The sequence below is a fragment of the Rhinolophus sinicus genome, chromosome 4 (genome assembly GCF_057876585.1).
Source record: "Rhinolophus sinicus isolate RSI-liver-muscle chromosome 4, RSI-T2T, whole genome shotgun sequence".
NCBI classification, from domain to species: Eukaryota; Metazoa; Chordata; class Mammalia; order Chiroptera; family Rhinolophidae; genus Rhinolophus; species Rhinolophus sinicus.
Window position 1 is genome coordinate 97,573,648 of NC_142504.1, and position 27,003 is coordinate 97,600,650.

Below are 27,003 nucleotides of genomic sequence, written 5' to 3' on the forward strand. Positions count from 1 at the left end.
TCACGGGGAAGAGTAGAGCAACAGCTATGTCCTGCTGGGCGAGGGGAGGGCAGGAGCTACTTGCCTACCTCCCACCCAAAAACCAGCTTCTGTCCATGTAACAATAACCAGTCTACACTGATGCTGAGGAATAAGTCGAAGGAGAAACTATCTGACATTTAAACAAGAGCAAGAAACTGGCTTGGACTCCAGATCCTAATACGGAGCAAAAGTCTACTAGTACTAGATGCAAAGATCCTTAACAAAATATTAGCAAATCACATCCTGTGACATATATATATATAAAAATCATACATCATCACCAACTGGGGTTTATCCCAAAGGGCAAAAATGGTTTAACATTAAAAATATCAAGCACCTCATTTGCAGTAGAAAGGAGAAAACCCCTATGACTCTAACTTATGTCAAAAAGCATTTGACAATGTTAATGTAATATCCTGGATTAAAAATGTTCAGTGAAATAGGAAAAAGGAAGAAGTTCTTCAATCTCAAAACGGACATCTATGAAAAATCTAGAGCTAGTAACATAATGGTGAAACACTAAATCCCGTTCCCTTATTATTTGGGAATAAAACGAGGACGTCCACTGCCATCACTTCTATTCAGTACTGCACTGGATGACCTAGCCAGCACACTAAGGCAAGAAAGAGAAATAAAAGATATAAAATTGGAAAGAAAGAAGTATATTCTCTGATGATTTGATTGTTTCCATGGAAAACTGCATGGAATCTCCAAAATATTAGTAAAACTATTAAGTGAATTTAGTGCAAGGTTTCAAGATATAAGGTCAACATACAAAAATTAAGTGTATGTCTATATACAAGCAAAGAATTGGAAAATGAAATTTAAAGAAATACCAGTTAAAATTGCAACAACAAAAAACCTACAGATCTAAAGATATTCAAGACCTCTACACTAAGAATTGCAAAATATTATTAAGACAAATGACAGGCTGAAATGAAGAGAGACCATATTCATAGACTGGAAGACTCAATATTATTGTTCAATGTCCAGTCTTTCCAGTTTGATATATAAATTCAACGTAATCTCTATCAAAATTCCAGCAGAATTTTTGTAAAAAAAATTTGATATGTTGATGTTAAAATTTCTATGGAAACAAAAAAAATCTAAAATAAACCAATCTTAAAAAAATCAAAATACTGGAGGGCTCACACCACCTTATTTCAAGACTTACTAAAGTGCCTTAGTAATCAAGAGTATACAGTAGGCATAGATAGATCAACAGATAGATAAAACAGAAGAGAGTGAGTCCAGAAATAGACCCATGCATATACAGTCAGCTCATTTTCCACCAAGGCACCAAGCCAATTTATTTTTCAACAACTTTCCAACAATATGGAAAATAATAAGCCTCAACCACTCTTACACCATCTGAAATGGGAAAGCAGAATCTTAAGCTATTAGAGGAAAACACAAAATACTTTTATGTCCATAAACATAAAAAGGCACTAACCACAAAAGAAATATAAATAAAGCCAACCTCATCAAAGTTCAAAATGTCTGCTTATCAAAAGACACTATTAAAAAACGAGCAGGCAAGTACAGACTGGAGAAAAGTATTTACTCTGTGTGTGTGTGTGTGTGTGTGTGTGTGTGTAATCTGACAAAGGACTACTACTAGTATCTAGAATGTATAAAGAACTGCAAATGAAAGAAAAAGATGCACTCAATTTTTTAAAAAATGCGCAAAGGACAAATTACAGATATTTCCCAAAAGGGGATAGAGGAACAGCCATCAAGAGGTGTTTTAATGTCAATGGTCTTCAGGAAAATGAAAATTAAAACCACAAGGCAATACCATTTCACACTATCTAGAATGGTCTAAAAATATCCTCACACCTTAAAACGTTGGTGAGGATGTGGAGTATATACCAGTTTTCTATTGCTGCCTTCACAAATTATCACAAATTCAATGCCTTTAAACAAGAGATTTACCTAAAGTAAGTCAAGGTATCCTCAGGACCAATTCCTTCTGAAGGGTCTGAGAGGAGAATTCATTTCCTCAATTTTTTCAGCTTTTAGTGGCCTGTATTCCTTGGCTTCTGCCCCATTTCTCTCCATCTTCAAAGTACATCACTCCAATCTCTGTTTCCATTGCCATATTGCCTTCTCTTTCTATAGTCAAATCTCCCTCTGCCCCCCTCTCATACGGACACTTGTGATTACATTCAGCACTCACCCTGATATTCCGTAATTTCCCCTCTTAAAGATACTTAGTTTATATTCAGCGTACCACACGCTAATAGTACAGCACCTCTGGAAAACTGTCAAGTTCCTAAAGAGTTAAACATACATTTACCCTATATTACAACATCCTTGTACAAGAATGTTCATAGCAGCCATATTCATAATAGCAAAAAACTGGCAACAGCCCCAATATCAGGAAAACTAGAAAACCAACCAACCAACCATAGTATATTCATACAAAGCAATACTGCTCAGGAACAAAAATGAGTGAACTACTTACACACTTACCACATGGCTGAATCTCAAAAACATCATGCTAGGCAAAAGATACACAAAAACATATAGTGATTCCACTTAGGCTTTCACAAGGAATCAGTCAGTATGTTCCAACAACACTGGAAACTAATCTAGTGATAGAAGTCAAAATGACTGTCTCAGAAAAGGGTAGAAGATACAAAGAATTGCTTGGTCACAGGCACGAATAACTTTTTGAGGTGATAAAATTGTTTTCTATGTGAGTACACATTACAAACCTGATAGAACTGAACACACACAATTAAGGTTTGGGCATTTTACCAAATGTAAATTACAACCTAAAAACTAAAACAGTATTAGGACCAATACTCGTACATCAAGGACTTCCATGATAAGCCAATTTAAATGCATCTCTTTAAGAATTTCTCAAACCTTCGAAATGTGGACGCATGCTAGCAATTTCGGAAGGGAGGAGGCTGCAGTTGACCTAAGATGTAAGCCTAGAGACATCTGTCCACAAACTGCAGGTAGCCTCTGCAGGCACATCGAGGCAAATATTGGGGAACAGGGCCCAGGGGGCTGTGGGCAATTTTACTACTTGAGAGCCCAAATGACATCCAATCACAAACTTACGTGGGGCACCAGTGGTAAAGTTGTTGTACTAGATCTACACGTTTACTAAAAAAAGAAATGTAAGTATAATTATCAAAAAAGGACTTTGAATTCTTAGAAGACCATTCTCAAAAAAGGTCTTCCAACTGAAGATACTTAGGCCTTGGTCTAGTTTGCTAGAAAATAATGGTTACATTCGAGCTAATAATTATATTCGTTCCCCTCAAAAGGGAAACGCGATTGAGTCCCCAACCTCAATTCAGGAGAATGCCCCAAGAGTTTCCCAGGACGCAACATGGGATGCCAAGTCTCATAAATTTCGCCATGGAAACCCTTTTTAAGGGAGTTCTCAAGGAACTGCACATAGCCATGCTGCCCTGGCACCCGTGATAGAGCCCAGCTGTGGTTCGGACACTACAAATTTGAAAGCAGCCAACAAGCAGGATCATGTGACTTTCTTTACCGATACTACAGCAGACACGATGGGAAGGTGAGGTTGGCTCAGAGTTAGGGAATCGTAAGCTAAGTAAATAACGAGAACTTGACAGTAGTATTGCTGTCTATAGCAGTAGACTCTAATAATACACATAAATAAGCACTGCCATATATAAAACGACAACTTGACAAAATAAAGTAACCCACAAAACTCCATCAAACACATGTCATAATCCACCAAAGTAGACATTTGGGACTACCAGGCAGCAAAAGGTGTGTCTGGCTACCTGTGGCCTCTGCTGAATTCCTACCGACAAAAAGCATGCTGTGGGGGAGGCAGCTACACAAACCTCAATACCACGTGACAGTCTCATCCAAACAGAGAACATGCTTATTAATTCAACCTTCAGAAGCCAGAGAGGTTATCACAAAAGCGACACCGGAGTCGAAGTCTGAAGCGAGAAAGAGAGTACACCAGACAGAAAATTCATTTTCTAGAGACGGAACACAGTTTAGGAGTTACAAACAAAAAATGGAGGTATTGCTAGAAATAAGCAGTACAAGGAAGTAATGTGGTAGGCGATGGGGAGAGAGTAAAAAGCTGCAGACAGCAGTTGGTGCTCATGATAGGACTATTCAGTTAGAGACAATTCATACTATTGTTACTGACCAACTAGCTGTGGGCAGTTCAGGGGAAAGGAGGATTCAAAGATAACTGCGCTAACTAACGTACCTGAGCAGCAGGTAATGAATGGTACACTAATCAGTATTTGGAACACAGACAAAGCAAATCTGAAGGCCAAGGTTACAGGGTATTATCCATGCCTACAGACAAGTAGCCACGTTCATTGTATGACAAGGAGGCAGAGGTTGAAAAGAGAGGGTAATCGGCGCACAAGTAAGCCTGTGTGTGCCCGAGCAAGGCAGAGACTAGTCCTACAAAGAAAGAGCAGAGCAGCCATCTCTAGGCTTGGTTTCTGAAGACTCTGGGTCCTGTTCCAGCCCTACACCAAATTTATCCTTAGAACTCTGGGAATTACATGAAGGATCCCTGTTCCTTGTGAAAAATAGGACAAGTACAACATAACAAGAATTTTATCTAAAAGTGTCTATACCGGTGGTTCAATGAATCCATTCATGAGAATTCAGTAGCAGAAAATGAATAAAAATTAAACTTCTATATGATCAGCAAAAATGAAAGGGATTCCCAGTGTTAGGAAGAATGGGAGCAGGTTCTCTGTTGCACTTTTGTTAGAAGAAATGTTTCTTATGAGATGTATTCTTGGGGATCTAAAAGTTTCTTATAAAACCTTTTTAATTTTTTTCTTTATGGACATGAAAACATGAAAAGTTTAGGCCTATTCTGGGTCATCTGAATGACCTCATGACCTAGTACTGCCACATGATTTGTATCCCGTGTCTTACAACAGCAGTCATGACCACTTTGGAACTACTTGATCACTTAAAGTTATCAGCCTTAAGTTGTCATGTCTTAGTAACCACCGCTGACTGACATCTGGCTAATTATCTCTGAAGAATTTTTAAATTATGCAATATTTTTCAGTACTGCTGATAATACATTTCAACCAGTTGAGCATTTCAAATAGCTAAGGTATCATATTTAGCCAATAGTTTTTAAATGTAAACAGACTGAATTCAGACTTTTACAAGGAATCGACGTATGTTCCAAGTAGGAAACAAAATGGAGTAAGAAAATTAAATTTCTGATCAACATGTTATTGAAATGTGAATGAGTCATTCACAGAATATACATTTCTCCTTCAATAGTGTGTAGCAATAGTGTGTACTGAAGTTAGAATTTTTTTCAACATCTGCCAGAATTGAAAATAAGTTCAGATACTAATTCTGTTCCTAATTCCAGCAATAAGTGATACATAATACAGATTTCAACGAGAATAGGAAGACTTTATCTTTACAGCTAACTAAGAAAGTTTATCGAACCCTAGTAAAATTGGGATTCTAAGATTACTCACTGGAAAGTTTCAGTTAAGAGGTCTGATTATCCTGAACTAGCAAAAAAACCTTCAAGTTATTAATAACTGTACAACATAGTTTTACAAATAACATTCTCTACGTTTTATTAAACTATAGTTCATATTATTTGTGGAGTCATCAATTGTGGTGTCCTTTGCTTACTGTTTTTATTCTTATGTAAACTCGATCACTTAATATGTATTTCAAAAAATCTCCAAATCCTCAGAATGTTTTTTCATTTTCTTACATTGTCTTTTAGAATATACAATTTATATTTCAATCTAAAATGTTTTATGACACAATTTTGCTTTTTAAAAAAATTCCTTTCTGCCCCCAAATACAGTAGGAAACATTTGAGTGCTTATTCTATGACACATTAGTCTTAGAGACAGGAAAGCATTAACTCATTGAACTCTCATACGAATCCAGTGGGATAGGTACTATTAATCACAAATGAGGAATCTGAGGCACGAAGAAATATCCTGATGTTGTAAGGAATTCCCCCTCTGTATTCTTGTAGACATTTTAGTTTTGCTTGTCACATTCAGGTTTCCAACATATTAGGAATTTGTTTTTATTTAAGTGGTGAGATAGCAATCTAAACATCTCCTGTAAGGATAGCCTATTTTATCAGCAGCATTTATTAGTTTATCTTTTCTTTAATAATTCATAATGCTACTCCTCCTGTCACATATCAAATCCCTATAAATAAATGTCTGATGGGGGCTTTATATTCTATTCACTGGTGACTTGTTCATTTTTATGAACAAGAATTTTGTCATTCTTGCTTCTTCTAAGTGCTGGTATCTGCAGGGTGAGCCTTTTTCAAATTTACGTGGGTTATTTTCTTTAGCTTGTCAAGTTCCACCGAATATACGATTCTGATTGAAATGTAGTGAACTTAATTTGTGGAAAACCAACATGATATCAACTATTTCTATTTAAGAAAATGAGATGTTTCCACTTATTTTAGACTTAATATCCATCAATAAAAGTTATATAATTTTCTCCATAAAAATCTATGTCTTGTTAAATTGGCTTATTCTTCCAGGTACGTTGGGTTTTATTGTGAATGGGATGTTTATTTTTAAAAATTAAATACTTCAGTCATACAAAAAAATACACTTAAACACCTTTGGACCTCCCATCCAGTTCTGTCAACTCTTACCATTTTGCAGTATTTGATTGAATATAAAAAATTAGACCTGATATAGATGGCTATAGCTAAAGCCCCCTAAGTTTATTTTTCTGATCCCATTCCTCTCCCTCTTGCTTCGCAGAGATAACCACCACCGTGATTTCCCCCATGGTCATTTAACGGTTTGCTACATATTGTATCCATCCAATAAAGTTTTGCACATTTTATAAATTTATATGAAATTTTAATATTGTTCATGTCACTTCCCTTTTTTCACTCATTATAGCTATCCATGCTGATACATACGTCATCCTCAACTCTACTTCACTCATTTCAGTTGTCACATCGCATTCCATCGTGTGACTATCACATTTCACTGTCCAGTCTCCTTCTGGTGACTACTTAGGTCGTTCCTAACTTTCCACTCTTACAAGCTGCCATGAGTAGTTTGGCATACATCTTCTTATACCTATAAGAGCTTGTCAAGGTCAAAATTTTCAAACTTCTTGATCAAAAAAGAAGCCCTGCAACCTCATACTCTCTATTAAAACAGACATTTTATCGTATGTTACACTCTACTATTTCTCTACATTAATGGTTGTGAACCATTAGTGCATATGAAGTCAATTTAGTTGATCCTAAGAAACATCTTTTAAAAAAAAGCAAAATTAAGATTAATAAAGACAGAAAACAGAGTACATTTAAATTATTTCAAGTATTTTAATTCAGTCTCTGTCACATGTAAAATGTATTTCACACCACAGGTCTGCCAAAAATGTATGAAAGGCACTGCATTAAGACATGTACCAAGGAAATGGAAACGCGGCACAGAACGTGCACACAGACAACTTAGCAAGTACTGTCAACACGGTTATACCAGTTGTCACTCCCACTGGGGAACTATGAGTTGCTATTTTTCCCAGTATCACCAACACTTGACATGGTTTGGTCCCTTGAACTCTTGCCAAAAGGATGGGTGAGGAGAGCTGCTGCTGTTTTGCACTTCCCTACTTGTAAATTTGAGAATACTTTCATGTTTATAGACTTTCAGGATTCTATTCCTTTGAATGATTTTTCATTCACCATCTTTTTCTTAATTCACAGGAATTAGTTATTTATATATTCTGGACAATAATCTTTTGTCAATTATACATGCCACATATATCTTCACCCAGCAAAGGACTTTAATGTGCTGAAATTTATAAATTATTTTAAATCTTGTATGACATACACATTTGTACGATCTTAAAAATTCTTCCACGTTATCATCTTTTAAAGTCATAAAGTCGAGTTTTGCCTTTCATACTTGCAATTTAGTTTTGTGTATGGTGTGACCAGCACCATAAATTGAATCTTTTCCCTACTGATCACAATGCTATTTGTTTCTGGGTTTTTTGTGTGTGTGTTTTTTGGTTCCATTAGTCCATATCTGAGGCAAATGCCATCATATCTTAACCATTTAAGTTACAGAATATGTCTTGGCACCTGATAAACTAAATTCTCTTTCACCTCCTGGGATTTAAATGGAACGACAGTGAATTTACAAACAAGTAGAGGAAAACTGTATTTATGATACTGTATCTTCCATTCATAAACACAAGTATATCTTCTTATCATTTGAATTACATGGGCCTTACTTACAATTTTCTCCACTAAGATGCCACACGTTTTCATTTTACTTTTTCTTAGGGATTTGTAGTTTGTGTTGCCATTGTAATCAGTGGGTTTTTTTAATTTAAATTATGTTTGTCGTTGCTAATATATAGACATACATTGGTTTTTTTTAATATATTAATTTTTAAAATCAACTTTGAGGCATTAACTTACATATAATAAAATGAACAGATGTTAAGTACATAGTTCAATGAGTTCTGATAAATGTTTACGTACATATAACCATCATCCCAAACTAGACATAGAACAATTCCGTCCTCTCAGAAAGTTTCCTTGTGTCCCTTTCTGTCAATCTACCTTCCTCACCCCAGGCAATTACTGATCTGATTTCTATCAAAGCAATTTTACCTGTTCTAGAAATTCATATAATTGGAATCATACCATGTTTGTTCTCTTCTGTGTGTTTTGTTTTTAAACCAACACCCTCTAATATTCCTAGTTTCTAAGAATTGTTGTCAAGAATGAGTACTGACTTTATGATGTTTTTCCCCTTCACCCATCTGGGGGTTTTATTTGGGTTTTGCTTTTTTGTTTTTGGTTTTTTTCTTAACTTTACTTTGGTGTAGGTAGAATTCTAACTATGAATTTAAGTTTTTAAATTATAATCTAGTCAAGATTATCATATGGCTTTTCTCCTTTCATGTGTTAAAGTGATGAACTTCAATTACGGTTTCTAACTTTTAATCATCTTTACATTCCTGAGATAAACCCTAATTAGTCATGGTGTTTTTTTGTTTTGAGCAAATACTAACAGTTTACCTAAAATTTTTATTGCCATCTGAGATGTGGCCTATATGTTTCCCTTCTCCCTTCTCATAATACCCTTGTCCCGTCGGAGGTTACCAAGATTACAGTAGACTTGCAAAATGTTTTTTTCCTTTTTCTATAACATTCTGTATTAAGATCGGAATTATCGATTCCTCATGTTTTGTAGAACTTGCCCGACTGTGGTTTTCACTTGGGTTTTGCTTTGTTCCTGATTATTTACTTAATTTTATTTTCGTGTAGGTAGATTTCTAACTATGAATTTAAGTTTTCAAATTATAATCTAGTCAAGTTTCTTATTCTTAAACCAATTTTGGTAAGGAATTTATTTTGCTAGTTGTTTATTGTTTTCAAATTTAAAGGCAAAAAGCTGTTCAGTGTTCTTAGTTTTAAAATCTCAATCCCTTCCTCATTTCTAATACATCTGTACCTTCTTTTGCTCTATCAATCTTGGCAAACTTAGTCTTTTCAACTTAGGACCTTTCGTTTAGTTGATCGAATTATATCCTGTTTTTTCATTAATGTTCTCAACTTCCTTTTTCTAACTCATTACACTTACAGTTAACTCATTAATTTTCAGTTCTTTACTAATAAACATTTAAGGTTCTAAATTTCAGATAGGTAAATGGACTTTTTGCTGTTATCCCAGGTTTGACAAGTAGTATATTTACATCATTCTGTTCTAAACATTTTCTAATTTTTACGAATTGTCCTTCATCTCATAAATTCAGAAATATGCTTTTCAGTATACAACTCTGGATTAGGGAGTAGTTGTTGCTACCCCCCTTTATGTTTCTAACTGAACTGTACTAGCGTCCAAGGATGTGATCTGTAAGGTATCAATTCTTAGGAATTTGTTAACACTTGCTTTGAGGTCTAGTACATAAACCATGTTTGTAAAATTCCATGGGTACTTGAAAATACATTTTCTGTAATTGTGGCAACCTTGGTAACTGGACTTTTCCAATCCTTTACAACCTTGTAATATTTTTATCTACCTTTTCTTAAATTACTGAGAAGTGTGTTAAAGTCTCCTACTATGATTATACATTTGTCAACTTATCTTTGTGATTCTGCCATTTACCATATAGATTGCTATAGACTGAAAATTTGTGTCACCACTTACCCGAAATTAGGAATTCGTATGTTGAAACCTAACCCCCAATATGATGGTATCTGGAGGTGGGGCCTTCGGCAGGTGAGCAGATCATGAGTGGAGCCCTCATGAATGGGATTAATGCCTTTATAAGAGACCCCAGGGAGTTCCCTTGCCCCCTTCAGCCATAAGAGGCTATAACAAAAAGACAACTGCCTATGAACTAGAAAGCAGACCCCCACCAGACACCAAACCTGCTGGCATCGTGAACGTGGACTTCCCAGCCTCTAGAACTGTGAGAAATAAATTTCTACTGTTAATAAGCCACCCAGTCTATGGAATTGTTATAGCAGCCCAAATAGACTAAGACACAGCTTATGCCTAGTATATATCTTTTTGCATTTCTTTAATTTGAAATTATGTCATCATCCTTTTAGGTACCTACCAATAAAAAGTACTTGGCTGGATGTTTCAAGTTTTCATTCCCCTTTCACCAATAAGCTCAATCTGCACTTATGCGTTGGGTTTACGGAGGCATTTATTTTCTATCAACTCATTTTGTGCTAATTCCTATGCCTTTTCCTTGCTTCTTGTTTCTCTTTTCCTGCCTCTATTGAAATGATTGGATTGTCTTCATTTCCAGACCCTCATCTCTACTAATTTGGAGTTATACATTCCACATCAATCCTTAAAAATTTTTTAATAGAAAACTTTAATCAGTGGGTTACAGGTTTAGAGAGCAGCCTATTAAAAACCACAGTAAAGGAATTTAAAAAGAAAAAAGACAATCTCACAAGGATATGGAGAAGAGTAAGGCAGAAACAAGCAAAATTTTGGTAACAGGAAAATGGATGAAGGAGCAGTAAATATGTACTAAGAGAGACTACTGATTCTAGGCTAACTGTAGGGAAACATTCTGATTTACACAGCAGAATCCTCAAAAGGTTAAGTAACCAGAACTGGTCAGAGCAGGAACGGAAGGCCAGGTGGGTAAAGGAGATAAAAGAGGCAAGACTGGGTGAGAGATATTTGAGAAGCATTATATCCTTACATGGGTAACTGGCCCTGTCCCTGGACTAGGACATGGCCTGGGTACCACTGGGAGAAGAGGGGAGTAAGTGGACATCGGCGCGCTGCGTGCTAAATGCAGAGCCTCCCCAACCTTTCCTCCACTGTGTTCTGACTCCCAAAATACCAGCAGCCAGACATGTACCCCATCTGACATTAGTCAGATTGAGATTCCTCTCAATCTCCTGGGTTGGGGTACCTGACCAACCCAGGAGGAAAGATGTACAGACACTAATATTGAGAGTTTACCAACAAACAGCCCACTCAGATCACGCTACAGTGAAAATGAAAGGAGACAAGCCTCACCCACATGCTTAGTTTCCAATGAGCTTTTCAGACCTCTACCTTCTTAACCAAGGATTACTTTACCTGAGGAAAAATGACAAACAAAAACAGAAAAATGCAACTTCAAGAAACAGAGAAAGAAAACTTTGTAAAAATCAATATACCTAGAGAAGTAAAAGAAAGTATCGCAATTCTGAAGCGAGAGCAGCATGCTATACGAAGGGAACACTGATTAAGAATAAAAGAGCTCAACAGCGTCACAGCTCATGAGTAGCAATGCGGGTGGGTATCAAGAGAAGGGTTGAAAGACAAAGTAGAGGCGATCTCCCAGAAAGTAGAAAAAGAACAATGAAAAACAGGAGAAAAAAGTGAAGAAAATTGGAGGACCACTTCAGGAGATCCAATGTTCAAACACGACTTCCAAAAAGACATCAGAGATAAGGAGGGTGGGGGTAATCAAAGAAATCAAGAAATATCCCCTGAACAGGAAGATGGGCGTTTCCAGATTGGAAGGGCTCATTAAGACCCTAGGACAAAGGATGAAAACCACCCACATCAATGCCAGTGGCTATGACATTTCAGAATGCTGAGGACAATGAAACAGCCTCAAGTATCCAGGAAGAAAAAAACAGGTAATATAGAAAAGGATCAGAATGACTTTGGTTTTCTCAACAGTAACATTGTAAGTGAAGTCAACATAGCAGTGCCTTCATAATTTTGAGGGGAAAAAAAATATTTCTAACCCATTATCCTATTACCCAATCAGAATAGAAAGGTATTATTTTCAGACATGTAACATATCCAAACATTTACCCTACACACCCTCTCTCTCAAGGTAAGTCCTGAAGAATATGTTTCATCAAAAGGAGGGAGAGCAAAACAAGAGTGGGAGATCTAACAAAGGAGAGAGGTAAGGAAATCCCGTAAAATGGTAGTGAAGGGGGAATCCTAGGTTGAATGCAGTGTACTAGGTGTAGAAGCAACCAGTGTAAATTGGAGCAGGTTCAAACCCATGTAGCCAAGAGTAATGCCAGGATTCTCTCCAGTGAACAAACATCGTAAAAATCAATGGAAGCATGACTTTCGCTGCTGAGACCCACAATGGTCATGGTAAATGACTGAGAATAAATGAGACAATAGAGAACAGCCTGGTAATTCTTTTAACATCTTAGCAAGCTATTTCTGATCCCATACATTACAATGCAAAAGGAAAAAAAACCTGCCTGATTAGAGGAATTCTCATATATTCATACATGTTTATGTATGGAACCTCTTTAGACCAGTGCTGTCCAACAGAAATAAAATGCAAACCACATACATAATAGTAAATTTTTATTACTCACATTTAAAAAGTAAAAATAGGTGAAATTAATCATTTTAATAATTTTATTAATCTACCCCCAATATATCCAAATTATTTCAATATTAAAAGTTATTGAGATATTTTACATTCCATTTTTTGTACTGTTATATATTTAGTGTTCATTTTACACTTGCAGCCCATCTAAATTCAGACTAGCTACATTTCAAGGGTTAAATAGCCACATGCCGCTACTTATTGGACAGAGCAGCTCTGGGATATGCCAGAAGCTAGTAACAGTGGTGACATTTCTGGAAAGTGGAACTTGGTAGCTGGAGGTAGGAGATCTAAGGGAGACTAACTTTTCATTATTTACTAATTTGTTCCTTTTGAATTTTGCACCATGTACATCTATTACCTAGTAAAAAAAGTGAATAAAGTACATTCCCTAAAATATACAAATGTAAATATCCTTTGACATACTTCTAAAATCTGTCTTACGTATGTGTATAATGATACAAGAACAGTTATTTGTTGCAGCACTGTTTTTAATACCACAAGACTGGAAATAACCTAAGTGTCAATCAACAGAGGACTGATGAAATGCATTAGGTTGGTGCAAAAGTAACTGCGGTTTATAAGGTTAAAAATAACTGCAAAAACCAAATTACTTTTTGCACCAACCTAGTATTATAGACACCCATACAAAAGGAATACCATGCAACCAAAAGAAAAGTAAAAAGGCATTGTGTACTGACATGGAATAATCTACCAGATGTATTATTAAGTAAAACATATGACCATTTGTACTAAAAGCTAATATATGCACAAAGTTGCTCACACATACATCAAATCTCTGGAACGATACACAAGAATGCTACTTGCCTTTGAAAAGACAACTGGGTGGCAAGGGACTGGCTGACTGTATCTTTTGTACCTTCTGAATTTTGAATTATAATAATGTATACCTATTTAAAAAAATCCCACCAGTCTACATTTAGCTGGTGTCTTGCTTTTTATTGACCCTGTTTGGCCTTCATGTGATATTTAAGTCCATCTTATCAACACTAGTGTTTTTTTAGTTCCTCCATAGAGAGGTTTGAGGCTGTTTTTCCCAGAGGCCACAGATGTTTCAATGACATCGGAACAGTTTTTGTATATATTTTTTTAGCATACAGTTCCCAGAGTTGTAGTTCCCTTCCCCAAATGGCATTACAGCCACTTCCCCAGCAACTGGATTCTTTATCTAGTAAATTCCCTAAGGCCAGCTTTTCCTTAACACCGATTGATTTTTCTAAGTTTCTGGTTCCTGGGGACTTTTCCTTCCCCTTGCTCTCCTCTTCCATCTCTAGATTAACTATATATGAGAAAACCAGTTTGACATTTTACCCAACATTTATAACGGGAGGAAAGAGACTAATCTGTGTCTGTTCTAGCATGCCTGTGTGATTTTAAGAAACCTAAATAGAGTCAATAATGGCAAATAGCAGTAAGATAATTGAGTACAGACTGCTAAACTTGGCCATTCAGAATTCACTGATGACTTCTGAAAGGGCAGTGGGAAGGGGACTATGAAAGTGGCAAAAAACACTTCACAAAGTTCAAGTCTAGAACAAAGGAAGTCATTAAATATAGAAGACAAATGTAATCTCAAATCTCTTCAAACTGCAAATATAACACATTCCCCAAATACCTCTATGAATTTGTATTTCAAGAGAAAATCAAGTTGGATGCTACAACATAAATTACTTAAAATATGATGGTGCTGCCTCATAAAGAACACCTAAGGTCCCTCTGGAAATAGTATATTAGATTTTTGGCAATCCATGTTCAAATATGTATCACACAAGGTAGAGAAAAAAGCAGATCACTTATGACCTGAATTTTTACAACTGTTTTAGTCAAAGAAATCAGGACAACAGAAAGCATTTTAAAAAACAACAACAAAATGAAAAACCATTTTAAAAATACAGATTTCTCCATTCTCACTGTAACTATGCTTTTTTCCAAAGTTGAAAGCTAGTAAGGAAACACTGACAACTGGAAATCTAAGTTGACCCCATAGAGAACCATGGATAGTGTGCCTTTTAAACAAAAGCAAATAGGAAACATTTTTGTGTCCAATTTTATGAACTGCTAAACCTAATGTCAGAGCTTGAATTGAACCCTAAAAGTAGGTCATTAGTTCAGTGAAAGCCACATGACATAGGGACTGCGGTGGAAAGAGACTACCTGTCCTTTACGTCAGTTATATTCCTTTCATCTTTAATGAGTTGTGTGAAATCTATAGGTCTATAATCAGCTTGTAAACATAAACTTCCATACTGGTTTATCAGTCCTGGATTATAAAAAAGCATCCATCTGTCAGGAGACTCCACAGGTCCAGACTCAAATCAGCACGAACATTTAGCCCTCCAACCTCCCAGATTCCGGCTTCACCTCTGCTGAAGCAGCAACTTCCACCTACTACATACAGTGCGTACCAGTGCGTACAATTCTCAGGGTGTAAAAGTGCAATCAAAACAAAGCCTAGGGTAGCAACGTCCAAAAGAACGTTCTATAAGATTGAAGTTAAATTTAACATTCATTTCCTCTGTCACAGTACCCGTATTTCAAGCGCTAAATAGCCACATGTGGCCAGTATGCTACCATATTGGACAGTGTTTTCTTACAGCAAACATTTTTCTCTAAGACCTATCATTCTTCAGTGGAGCTTTCAAGGTTTCCTGGGGGTAAGGAGAGGAGAACTGAGCAGGCAGAGCTTCAGCACCCGCCCCTTCCCCCTTACATTTTGAGATTCTGCATTTTTTTTTTTTTTAAAGAAGCTTATGGATGTTGTGTGCATAGGTGTGTGTGTGCATGCTTAAAGTTTGAAAACTACTGGTTCAGAGCAAAAATGGTCAATGTACAAATCTCAGGCCAAAGCGGGACCCTCCTGATCCTTAAAACAATTTATAAAGAAAAGCTTAATTGGCCAGCTTACATGAACTACAGCCTAACCACCTGTCTATGAAGTAAAAGCTCGGTCTAAACTTGGAAAATTTGCATTCACTGCCACAGAGCAGCTTTAGTCAACAAAAAAGTTTCCATAGTTCATTCAAATCAAGGGAGAAAGCAAGCTCATGGGCCCAGCTCCCACTGCACCACTTATCAAGTTTATTCTGTGAACTTTGCAAATCAGATTCACTGCTCCACATTTTGTAACGAACGGTGCATTTAAGATGGAGTAGTTCCTTAATATTTATAACACCTTAAACTTACCTCTTTACAGAAGTTTGGAAGAAGCTGAAGCAGCATATGAGAATGTTATTTTAAACACAGACAATTACAAGATCACAGATTTACTATGCTACTTCCTCAGATCAAGAGTCTTTTTTGAATTAAAAACTTGATGAGATTCCAGTGGTTCCAAGATTATTCTTCCTTACTAACTGAATACATTAAACCCGAAACTATGCCCTGCCCTCTAAAAGGGAGAGGAGCTAGGGCACTGTAGATTATCCACAGAAATGCAGTTTTTCAGGTGCAAACTGGACGTGTGTACTGCACGGACTACAACTAATCTATACATTTTCCCGTTCTAGCGCGAGGCCAAAGTAATTCCAGTTTTTTAAAAATTACAGAACTACCTGGAAGAATTAGTGACAATTTCATAGTAAACTCACAAATTTTAATATGGATCATTTTAGAATGTGTTTTCTGAAGAGTACAAGCTTAAGGACAGATCTAATTTACCAAACACCAGTCTTATCAGTGTGGCTCAGTGACATCTAAAAAGAACCTATGGAGCAAAAGAGCTACTCACATTCTAAAATGCAAGGCAAGTACGTAAGTCAGAGAAATGCCCCAATATTTCTGGCTATCTGGCCAAACCAGAGGCAGTGTCTAAATACACCTGGCTTGGCAAAATTATATTTTCCCTACACGAAATTACTGAAATTGAAGCTGAGAGCTATCCTTGAGATATACAGAAGGTGCCCAAAAAAAGTATACACATTTTAAGAAAGGAAAAAACTGTATTAAAATTGTAATACTCAATATATACCGATAACAAAAGATGAATACAAGTCATGTGTATACATTTTTTTGGCAACCCCGGTATATCTAGAATCAACTTTGAAATATTTCCTAACTGAACACATCACAACTACACCAATCTAGAGAAATGATCAAAATTGATGAGAGACAAGGTAAGCAAAAAAGGCTGGATTACTTTTGTAGTAGTGGTTAAAAAAAAAATCCTGGATTTTAAACCTTTTTTTAAATAGCCAAGGCTATACATTACAACGTCACCAATTAACACTTGATAGAGTAGATGGTTTAGAAAGTAGTGCTGAGGTAGGAAGGAGGAGGATCCAAAAAAATCATCAAGGCTAATACAGGAGTCATATACAAGAGGCAAAAAACCCTCAACAGACAGACTAACCAACTGTCCGTGCAGGTTTGATCCTGGAAATCTCTAGCACTGTATACTCCTTTCACCTTTAATGAGTTGCGTGAAATCTATATTCTATAGTTCACTCTCTCCAAGCCCGAGTGAAAAATTTTACATGACACCCTTGCAGACTGACAAAAAGAATGACTTACTCAGAAGGAAAGGTGTGGTATGGAAAGGCTTTCCAATCTGGAATTGGGCACACGGAATGGCAAAACAAATGAAAAACATCTCGGTCATAGCAGATACTGTGGTTCTTCCATGAAATAAATCATTCAATATAGCAATGTTCTACTCCTTTAAGAACATTTGTTAATCATCCTGAATGACAGTCTAAAGTATATTATGTAGATTACTGCATTCGTAAAAAGATTTCCCCAAACATGACTTAAGCTAATTGATGAACATTCATTACTACACTTTCAGGTCTGGTCCTGCACTGGATGGTCCCAGACATGCTGGATAGGCTTTGAATATTTGTTTTTGTGTCTTGTAGATTACCTCTCTCATCCTTACCAGGTTGTTGTTTTCTTATGACAGACAGCAAGCTAACAGTTTCCCCTCCTCCCACGGCCACTACACTCCCCTTAAGCCCCCACATTACCTACAATCTACTTGTTTCTAATCCACTGTGGGCTTAGAAGCCAGGTCACTTTTTCATTGTTAGAAGTATTTGAAATAAATGCCAACAGGTTATGATGAAGGGTCTCAATGGTGCCCCTATGACTAAAGCTCTAAAGTATATAGACATGGGCATTTGACTACCCCAGGCCTTCTCTGCTTAGTGCCTGCTTCTCAAATGCATTTTATAATAGGTCAAGGATAAGAGTGTAGGCAAATCATCTGGATTAGAAAGAAAACAACTGAAAACCACTAGTAGAGAACAAGTGAAGAGATCATCTGGGAGGACTCTTAATGTCTGAGGCAATGTTCTAGGTACTTTTTAATGAGGATCATTTAATCCTTGTAATAACCTTAAGAGGTAGGTGTTACCTCCATTTACAGCCAGAAAACCAAGGCTCAGGAGTTAAGTAATTTGCCCAATATAGTAACTGAGAAACCAATTATTAGCTTAGCTCTCTCTATCCAAAACCCATGGCCTTTCCAGTACATGATAGTGCAGCCCACTCCTTATTACTAGTTTAGCTAATTGTTTTAACACTTTATTTCTGATGCTTTCATTGGAACCTGACTGATTCAAGTTTGCTTTCTTTTCCCTAACCAGTTTCTCTAAGTAAAGAGCAATGGATAAGCAAACTAAGGCCAAAGTAAGCTTAGCTCTACAAGTGTTCACCTGTTCAGCAACAAATGTTTCCAAAAAACTGGCCACATCTTCAGTTTGTATAGATTGTGCAAAAAATGTGAAAAAATCCCCCCCAAAAATGCAGACTGTTCCCAGTGACACTATGAGTTAACACACTTGGTATCTACATTATAGAAAGCAATGCAAGCACACTTTAGAAATTGGCTCAGTAATGTATTACAAGCTCCCTCAATTTGCACTAACATGATTTTCTTACTCTAAACTGCAGGACAGGGCAGGAGATGTGAGGAGTTTCTACTTTTCTAATTCCATTAAGGATAAGAGATATACTTGTTTCCTGTTAGATACTTTATTGCCTAGTCAGGACCTGACACACAGAAAAGGTTATTTTATTTGTTGAATACATGAATAATTGCTACTTGTTCAATAAATACAAGTTGTTGAATAAATGCATAGCCTCTCCTGAATTTGGTTTTGAAATCTTCACATTTTCTGACATACCCATAGTGAAAAACACCTTTCCGCTTACAGAAACTAAGAGCTTAAAAATGGCTCTTCTACTCCCATCAAAAGACAAGAAATCTAAAAGACATGCCCCTCTCCATCCTCTAAAAATGACTCTTGTCCCAAGAATATGAATAAACCTCCATCTGCCAGACTGCACTAAATACAGCTTTTATATGCATTACAAAAAACACCTGTATAAAAAAGCTGCTATAAAACGAAGCCTGCCTTTGGAATCCTAAAACACAAAACTAACAAAATAAAAACCAAACAAGGAAAGCATTCAGACCCTTGTAAAACCCACAACTGAAAATATCCGCAAAATATAAAAATCAGGTCTATAATCTGCAGGTTATGCAACTAAACTGAATGTTTTACACTCACATATTTCCCCCCAATGTGAAGTTTACAGCAACAAGATTCTAATATTCAATATGAAAATGAAAAGAGGACCTTTTGCCATCTTGCAGTAGAAACCTTTGTTTCTATTAAAGAGAATTTCTGCTGAAATATATGAAACCATCCCCAAATCCCTACTTAAAGAGTTAAAACACATACCAAACCTGATAAGCCACAAACAGAAAATTACCCTGCAGTTTCTTACACAACCATTATTTAATGAACCTTACAGATTGTATAGATTTGACCACTTATGACTAGGTACAACCAAACTTTTGTTAAACACCTACAATGTGAAATCACTTTCAAAGGTATAGCTACAAAGTATAAAAACAAAGCTCTTTCTAAGAACAATTTCTTACTAAAACAAGCCCAGAAATGGATGTTTCCAATCACATTACATTAATTAATATGGGTCAATGAACTACTTTAAAGTCAATTAATTGTAACATTAAGAGAGTATATGTGGGCACTCACCTTAAAAATGCCCAGAAGACTTGAATTATTCTTATTTACTACCACAAATAATTTTATGACAAAAACTAAGGAACTTTCAAATCAGTGTTACTTTCTGAATTCACCATAAACGTTTGCTAAATGACCTTTTGGTCAAAAAATTCTATTGATTTCCTGTGTGGTTTTCCTAAGGCAAATAAAAAAATCCTCAAACTGTGATACATTTATGAAATCCACTTTACATTATTTCTCCCATCTCTGTGCTACATTTGCTTATTTATTTACTCATATTAAAACTCCTCAATCTTAATTTAACTATTGGACTTATGAGTATACTTTTCTTTTTTAAAGCAGGTCAAAACTAGAACAGCAAATGTATTTTGAGAGTAATAGCAAACTTGCTATCTTATTAGACTCAAACATAATATCCTTACAACCAGTGGTACTGGTTCAATTCATATGAAATCAGAGAAAAAGTGAAAAGGAACTAAGATTATAGAATCATTCAGGATCCTGGAAGTTAATTCAAATTTCAGGGACCACTTTTGAAAAGATAAAATTACTCCAAGTAAGTTTGCATGATCTTTTATTTATCAACAATTACTTTACATGGGTCATTTAAAAAGTTTAAAATTTAGGATATTCCAAACTGTAACAAGTAAGACACGCCTGATGGAAAATGCTACCTCCAAATTCATTTTACCTGGAGATGTTTTCTTAAATAAAGGTTTAGTGGACAACAAACCGGTAGTATTTAGCTATTTAAAGGGTCGAGAGGAAGTTGAATAACAAAACCAACCTAGGCATTGTTTTTCGTTTGCTCAGGACCAAAAGGAAACCATTAACCATATAAGGGTTAAGTAAGTAAAGGACAAAAGTATCCAACCCAAGGACAGTATCCCCCCAGGAGAGAACAAAACTATTAAAGTTGCAAATTTGAAAACCAAGTTTGAAATACGTGAAATCAATTAGCGTGCCTTCTAAAGGTGTGTGATAAAAACTACTAGGCTCCACTCACAGAGCAACTTTCACAAGTTGAGTAGAGAAGGAGCTCGACAGAGTATCAGCCGTGTGCATGTTTGTGTGAGAGTACACACAAGCAATTCAGAACCCTGAGACTATAATGGTTAACAAAGGTTACACGACCAAAAAAAAGTGGAAGCAAAGTATCGCACGCTACTAACACAGCTTCCCAACAACTCCCGAAACGAGAGCTCCGTCCCTCCGGCTTTGAAAATCAGAATCACAAACTACCCAGTGTTTCTGCGGCGGAGGGGACGGGCCCCAGCAGGCCCCCGCCCCGGACCCGGCAGCGGGCAGCTCCGGGCGCGGACCCCTTCCCTTCGGCCTGCCCAGCCCCGCGTTCCCGCACCCCGAGGGCCCGGGCGCACTGCTGCCCCGACCTCGCCACACCCCAGCCACCAGCTCCAGCGGCCGTGCGATGAGGCGAGCCTCACCGACCCCAGCCCAACGCACACACACCCCTAGCCCCAAGGGCCCACCGGGCGCCGCGGTTTTACCTGGACCGAGGCTCCGGGTCCCGCCCGGTAAAAGCCGGGGGTCTGGGACCTTTTGTTCCTTCCTCTTCCGAACGGGATGAGGGGCTGGGAGGGGAGAGGGGAATGGGCGATTGGAGGCGGAACTGAAAACACTCTCGCGGCCGCCCGGCCTCCCGCCCCGCCCCCTAACCAGTGCCCGGCCCGCGGCCCCGGCGCGCTGGGAGGGGGCGCGGGCCCGGCCGCCGCCCGCGGAAAGGAGGGGGTGGGGACGCGCGTCCCGCCGCCGCCGCCCCTCCTCCCCTCAGGCGCGCGCCCGCATCCCCCACAACCCGGGCAGCCCGGACGACCGAGCCCTACCCAGCCGCGCACGCCAGCCCACCTCTGCTTCCGCCCTGCGCCCTCCGCCGCCGGCCGCAGCGGCGCGGCGCACCCACCTCCGGGCGGCTCGCTCGGCGCTCGCTGGCTGCTGGCTGGGAGCTGCTCCTCCGCCGCCGCGGCCGCGCGGTAGACCCGCCTCCCACCCCGGGCCGCGAGCCCCGCCGATTCGCCAGCGTAGCCCCGGGCTGGCACCCTGCCGCCTGCTGATTGGCGCCCCCGGCCGCCCGTTAGGGCGCGAGGCACGCCGGCCGAGCGCAGCGCTCGCCGCGCACGGAAGACGGGGCGAGCGGAGGAGGGAAGGAAGGAGGCTGAGCGCCCGGGAAGGACCAGAGCGCGAGCAGGGCTCCGAGAGTCGCGGCTACTACCTCCCCACCTCCTTTCCCTTCGGCCTGCCCCGCCCTCCCGGGCCCGACCGGCGGCGCGCGCAGCCAATCAGCGTGCGAGGTGCTCGGGGTGTGAGCCGCGCGTCGAGGGCCTCGAATCGGAAGGGAGACGTCGTTCGCTGATTGGTCCCGCCTCCCCCGTAGAGCGTGAGGCGAGGCGCGGCCGGGCGGGCGGTCGGCGGCGGAGGACGAGGTGGGGTGGGACGCTCGCGGTTTCGGCTGACTTCGTCTTCCGCGCGCTCCCAGGAGAGGCTCTAGGAAGGGAGGAAGGGGAAAGCACGTATCCTACCGCGCTGGGAAAACACCCCCGGGCGATCACCCATTCCTCATTGCCTCGGCCCTGGGTCCCTCCTCGGCCTATCCAACGCCATTGGGTGGAGCCTGTTGGGGGCCGCCGCCTGTCCCACCTTCTAGCCAAGCCGGGAGTGGACACGTGCTCACCCCTGGGAAGGCCCGGTGTTGGACCAGAGGACTGGACGAACCATAGGCAGAAAAAGGGTTCCGCGGTAGCCGCGGTACCCGCGGTACCCGACCCACACTGGGCACGCCCATATGCAAATGAGCGGGTGAGTGGGCGGGGTCCGATATGTAAATAAGCCCAGAGCGGGGATCTTCTATGGGCCTTAGCGCCAGGATAGGGAATGCCAGGTAGTTTTGTTTAATCTGAATCTTGGTTCTCTCTTTATTAAAAATGGTGCTAATAATGCATGATCTGAACGATCCTTGTAAAGTTTAAAAGATAAACAGGATGCCCCTCAATTGCTGGGTTATCTTCCTCTTCATTTCTCCGCTGTTGCGGTAAAGTTCATAGGCCCAACTTCACACATTGCGCTGCAGAGCTCTAAGCTTCTACTGGCTGCTCACAGCTGGTGGGGGCCCCGCGTAACTTGCTTTTACCTTAGGGACACCCTAATCTCTGCTGAAATATTGACCCCAACTATCAATCACCTCAAGTATTTATTAAGCACTTACTACGTTAGGCAGGGAACACCATAGAAGTGGAAGAGAAAGTTAGGTTTCACGCAGGTAGTTGGTAGCAGAGACAAGACACAGGTTTTCTTGGCTCCCTGTCCAGCGCTCAGTCGCATGTGCTCCTTACTTAATGGATTTCATTAGGGTCTCAAGCGGGAAAAGAGGCACTAAGAATACATCTCAGTAAGCAGGAAGTACCAAATGACCATTTCAAAAAGTTCTTGAAGTATACCCTCTTTTCAGAAATGAAGGCTTCCCTGAGGGAGGTGCCTTCAGGAGAGATTTGGCCATTCCCTGAGTCTTACAAAATCTTCATTTCCACCGTCTCTCTCTTCAAACATCGAAGTACTTTTCTCATGGAAAGGTTGTGATAAAGAGCATGAACCCTGGAGGTAGGCAAATTGTAGTTTTGAATTCAGCTCTGTTCCAAATCTGTGATCTTTGGCAAGTGGAACTCACTTGCAGTGATAGCTACTCGAATGTAGTTGTGTGGTGATAAAATAAATATCAAAGTGAACAGCACAAGTCTTTAAGTTAAAATCAATAATCGTTAATATTTCTTCCCTTCTGTTGCCTGCTTGCATTTATGCTAAAATGAACCTACTTAGTAGAAATTCGTCTTTCAAAAGTTGACCTCCAGGGTGGTTTTCTTCCATTGTCAGTGTAGAGACAGCTCTACTCACCCCTTTTTAAAAATAGCTTGTGAAGGAGACCCAGGAAGCCAATTGGTGGAGCTCTTCCACCTCCTAAGCCTCTGCTTCCACTTCCCAGAGCCACCAGGGAGGGTGTCTAGGGCAAAGGCTCTTCAGTTTAGAAATAGAAAGGCTGTTTCTGGTTTTTGGTCCTTCTTCCTACTAATACAAGACAACCATTTTAAAAAGCTACCCTGGGTCATACAAATATCTTCTCCTATGTGACCACAGTGTACATTTGAGTGTCCATCTGGGTGAGTAGGAGTAGAAACAAAAGCAGGGCTGGCTGGGATTCCAGAAGTATCTGCTACTAGGATGGGAGTTAGGTACTCTGAAGGGTATGTTGCTTCAGTGGATGATATGCTTGAGGTCTAAGATAGACCATCTCTCCAAAGTGTCAGACTTTGGGTCCCTAACTCTTCTACTTAGGATGCCTTCTTAGACCTGTAGGATTGAGGAAAGGGGAGAAGGGGCAATCGGCTACCAATGCAGTCCCCAAAGGGTTTAGAAATGGGAGCAGGCCTACTGTCCCCTCTGCTAGAAATGCAGCTAAACCAGTGACAGAAACTGGGTCAAGACAGAAACTGAAGAACTGAAGGCGGATGGAGCAGGAATTGCCGTGGCAACAATCAACTTGAAAATCCACTAGGGTACCTCAAGTAGGGTACCATCAGTAGGTTCCTATTGTATAAATTATATTGAGTGAATTTTATTTTTATGTGGATAGACACCAAGTTTAACCCTTCATTACTAATGACACTGCAAAATCAATGGAAGCAGAATCAATTCAGAATCAATTTAAAAGTAGTTAAATGTACTGGAACGACACATAAGCAAAATAGTGATGATAGTTGCTTCTGGAAAAAGAACCTGGAAGTCACAAGTGGAAAACTTAAATTTCATCATTATTTCTTCTGTAGTTTGAATTTTTCAAAAAAGTATATCCATGTGTTGATTTTTCAAAAGACATAACTCATAGTCCATCTCATCTTTAAATCTGGAAAGCCCTTCCTGGTTACTCCAATCCAAAGGATATCACTCAGCTATGAATTTTCTTTCATGGTCAGAAGAATACACATATCATGAATTTACTTTAATTAATGTCTTGATCTGTTGGTTTAGTCTTGAGCAGTTTTTTTTAGCTTCTTATGTATGTATGTTTTGTCTCCCCATTTAGATCGTACATTTCTGAAGTACAAGGACAGCATCTCATTTTCAGTTGTCTTCCTACACCCTTACCAAAATACTAATTAATTGAAGAAAGGTGAAATACAACATTTGTGTAGCAGAAGAATGCTATGTGTGTCATAGGTCTGCAAGCATTCTACACAGCTTTGCCCCATCCTTCCAATTTGTAATTGCTCTCAATACAGCTATTGATTATCTTGTCAACATCTAATCTCTGTATTTGCTCTCCTGGTAGAACTAAGTTGCAATGGGCATTACTACATCTTAAGAAAAGATCCAGTTATTTGCAACTGAAAGGACACTGATTAAATGAGATAACCTAAGTAAAAATTGTAAAGAACAAAAGCATGGGGTTACTGTTGTTGTAAATGTTGGTGTAAAACACCAGTTGGATTTTTATCTCAGTACAATGAAATTTTATGTTTTAAATGAACTTATATTGATGTGTACATCTGCCTCTACATACCTATACCTACACACACACACACACACACACACATTCATTATTCACATGCTAGTTTTTATTAAAAATGAAAACTATTGGGGCAGCCAGATGGCTCAGTTGGTTAGAGCGTGAGCTTTCAACAACAAGGTTGCCAGGTCAATTCCCACATGGGATGGTGGGCTGCGCCTCCTGCAACTAAAGATTGAAAATGGCGACTGGACTTGGAGCTGAGCTGCGCCCTCCACAACTAGGTTGAAGGACTGATTGGAGCTGATGGGCCCTGGAGAAACACACTGTCCCCCAATATTCCCCAATAAAATTTATTTTAAAAAAGAGCATCTCAGAAATGCCTTTAAAAAAAAAAGAAAACTAACACATTATGGGAAATGCTGGAAACAGAATGAAGCATACATAAGAAAACAAGAAAAAAGAATTGAATCTAGCAAGTGTTTACCAGGTATCTGTCATGTGCCTGTCATAAAAGTATTGGTTGATCATGATGGAAAATTATTATTCTATGGCCAAAATCACTCAAGAATACAAACCATACAGGTAGTGTCTTTTAGATTTAAAGAGAGAAATTGAGAGAGAAGTTGGCTCTGGTTGAGAGAAAAATATTTGGCAAAACAAGTTATATTTCTCATCATTCTCCAGACATCTGATAATTAATATTTCTTGGCTGCACATATAAAGGCATAAATGACCATTGGATCGATTGAACATTGATAGCTAATCCAGTAATTGCTCAAATATGATTTGGAAAATTACAAATCCAATGCAATGAAGGCACTTAAATATTATCTAAGATCTCATATTTTAGAAAAAAACTAAATGGGCCAATGTCTAAACCCTGAAAAAAACAAATGTACAAATTATTTAAAGTTCTGTTGCGAGGCGGGATAATTTGGTAGTCATATGTCAACAGTACGGTCTTATGCCTTATTTATAATTATCTCTGTGTGACAATATTGACGGAACCAGGCTGCTGCTAGGCAGGATAAGTGTATGAAGGTACAATACTCTTGGGGAAATTTCATGTGTATTAGCATAATTGTTCTGATGAAGACTGAAGAGCTTATTTAACATAACTGACTAGAGTAGACAATAGATGCATAATCAGTGTTTTAATGATTGAATTAATGAGCCCCAGTTGTTTGTCCTTACTGTAAACAGTCCTCAGTTTTGAAAAAGACATTTTGCTGAAGGAATCTGACAATTATGTTAGCTGATGAGTGGCCAGAATTAATTAATGGTGGGAGAGAGCCAATTATTAATGGGTCCTAAAGACTTCTTCAATGGTATATTTCAGGGAGTAAATTATATAGCTACATAGCGGTTTTGTATCAACTCCTCCTTGCCTTCATATAATCACGGAGCTTGACCAATGCTCTTATTTTGCAGCTAAGGAAACCAAGGACCAGGCTTCTCCAAAGTTCTATGGCCACTTAGTGCCAGGGATTATACACATAGTGGCTACCTTTCCTGCTCTGATCCTGCTCACTAACTCTTCTACCTGTCTCTGGTCTGCACCTTCACACATGCCCTTGCTACTCTCTT

At 38.9% G+C, this 27,003-nt stretch overlaps 1 protein-coding gene across 10 annotated transcripts in view; it reads right to left on the reverse strand.

Moving 5' to 3' along the window:
• The window catches only part of SMAD2 (SMAD family member 2), a 72,696-nt gene extending 50,546 nt beyond the window's left edge, over positions 1 to 22,150 (reverse strand). For 2 of the 10 annotated variants that reach the window (XM_074340012.2, XM_074340010.2), the window contains exon 1: positions 21,823 to 22,148. The gene's annotated coding sequence lies outside the window, so the exon portion shown is untranslated. Of the gene's footprint in view, positions 1 to 21,409; positions 21,494 to 21,767 lie in introns of all 10 variants that reach the window. The other 8 variants (XM_074340011.2, XM_074340009.2, XM_074340017.2 and 5 more) reach the window with 7 other exon arrangements.
• Between the last annotated feature and the right edge of the window lie 4,853 nt (positions 22,151 to 27,003).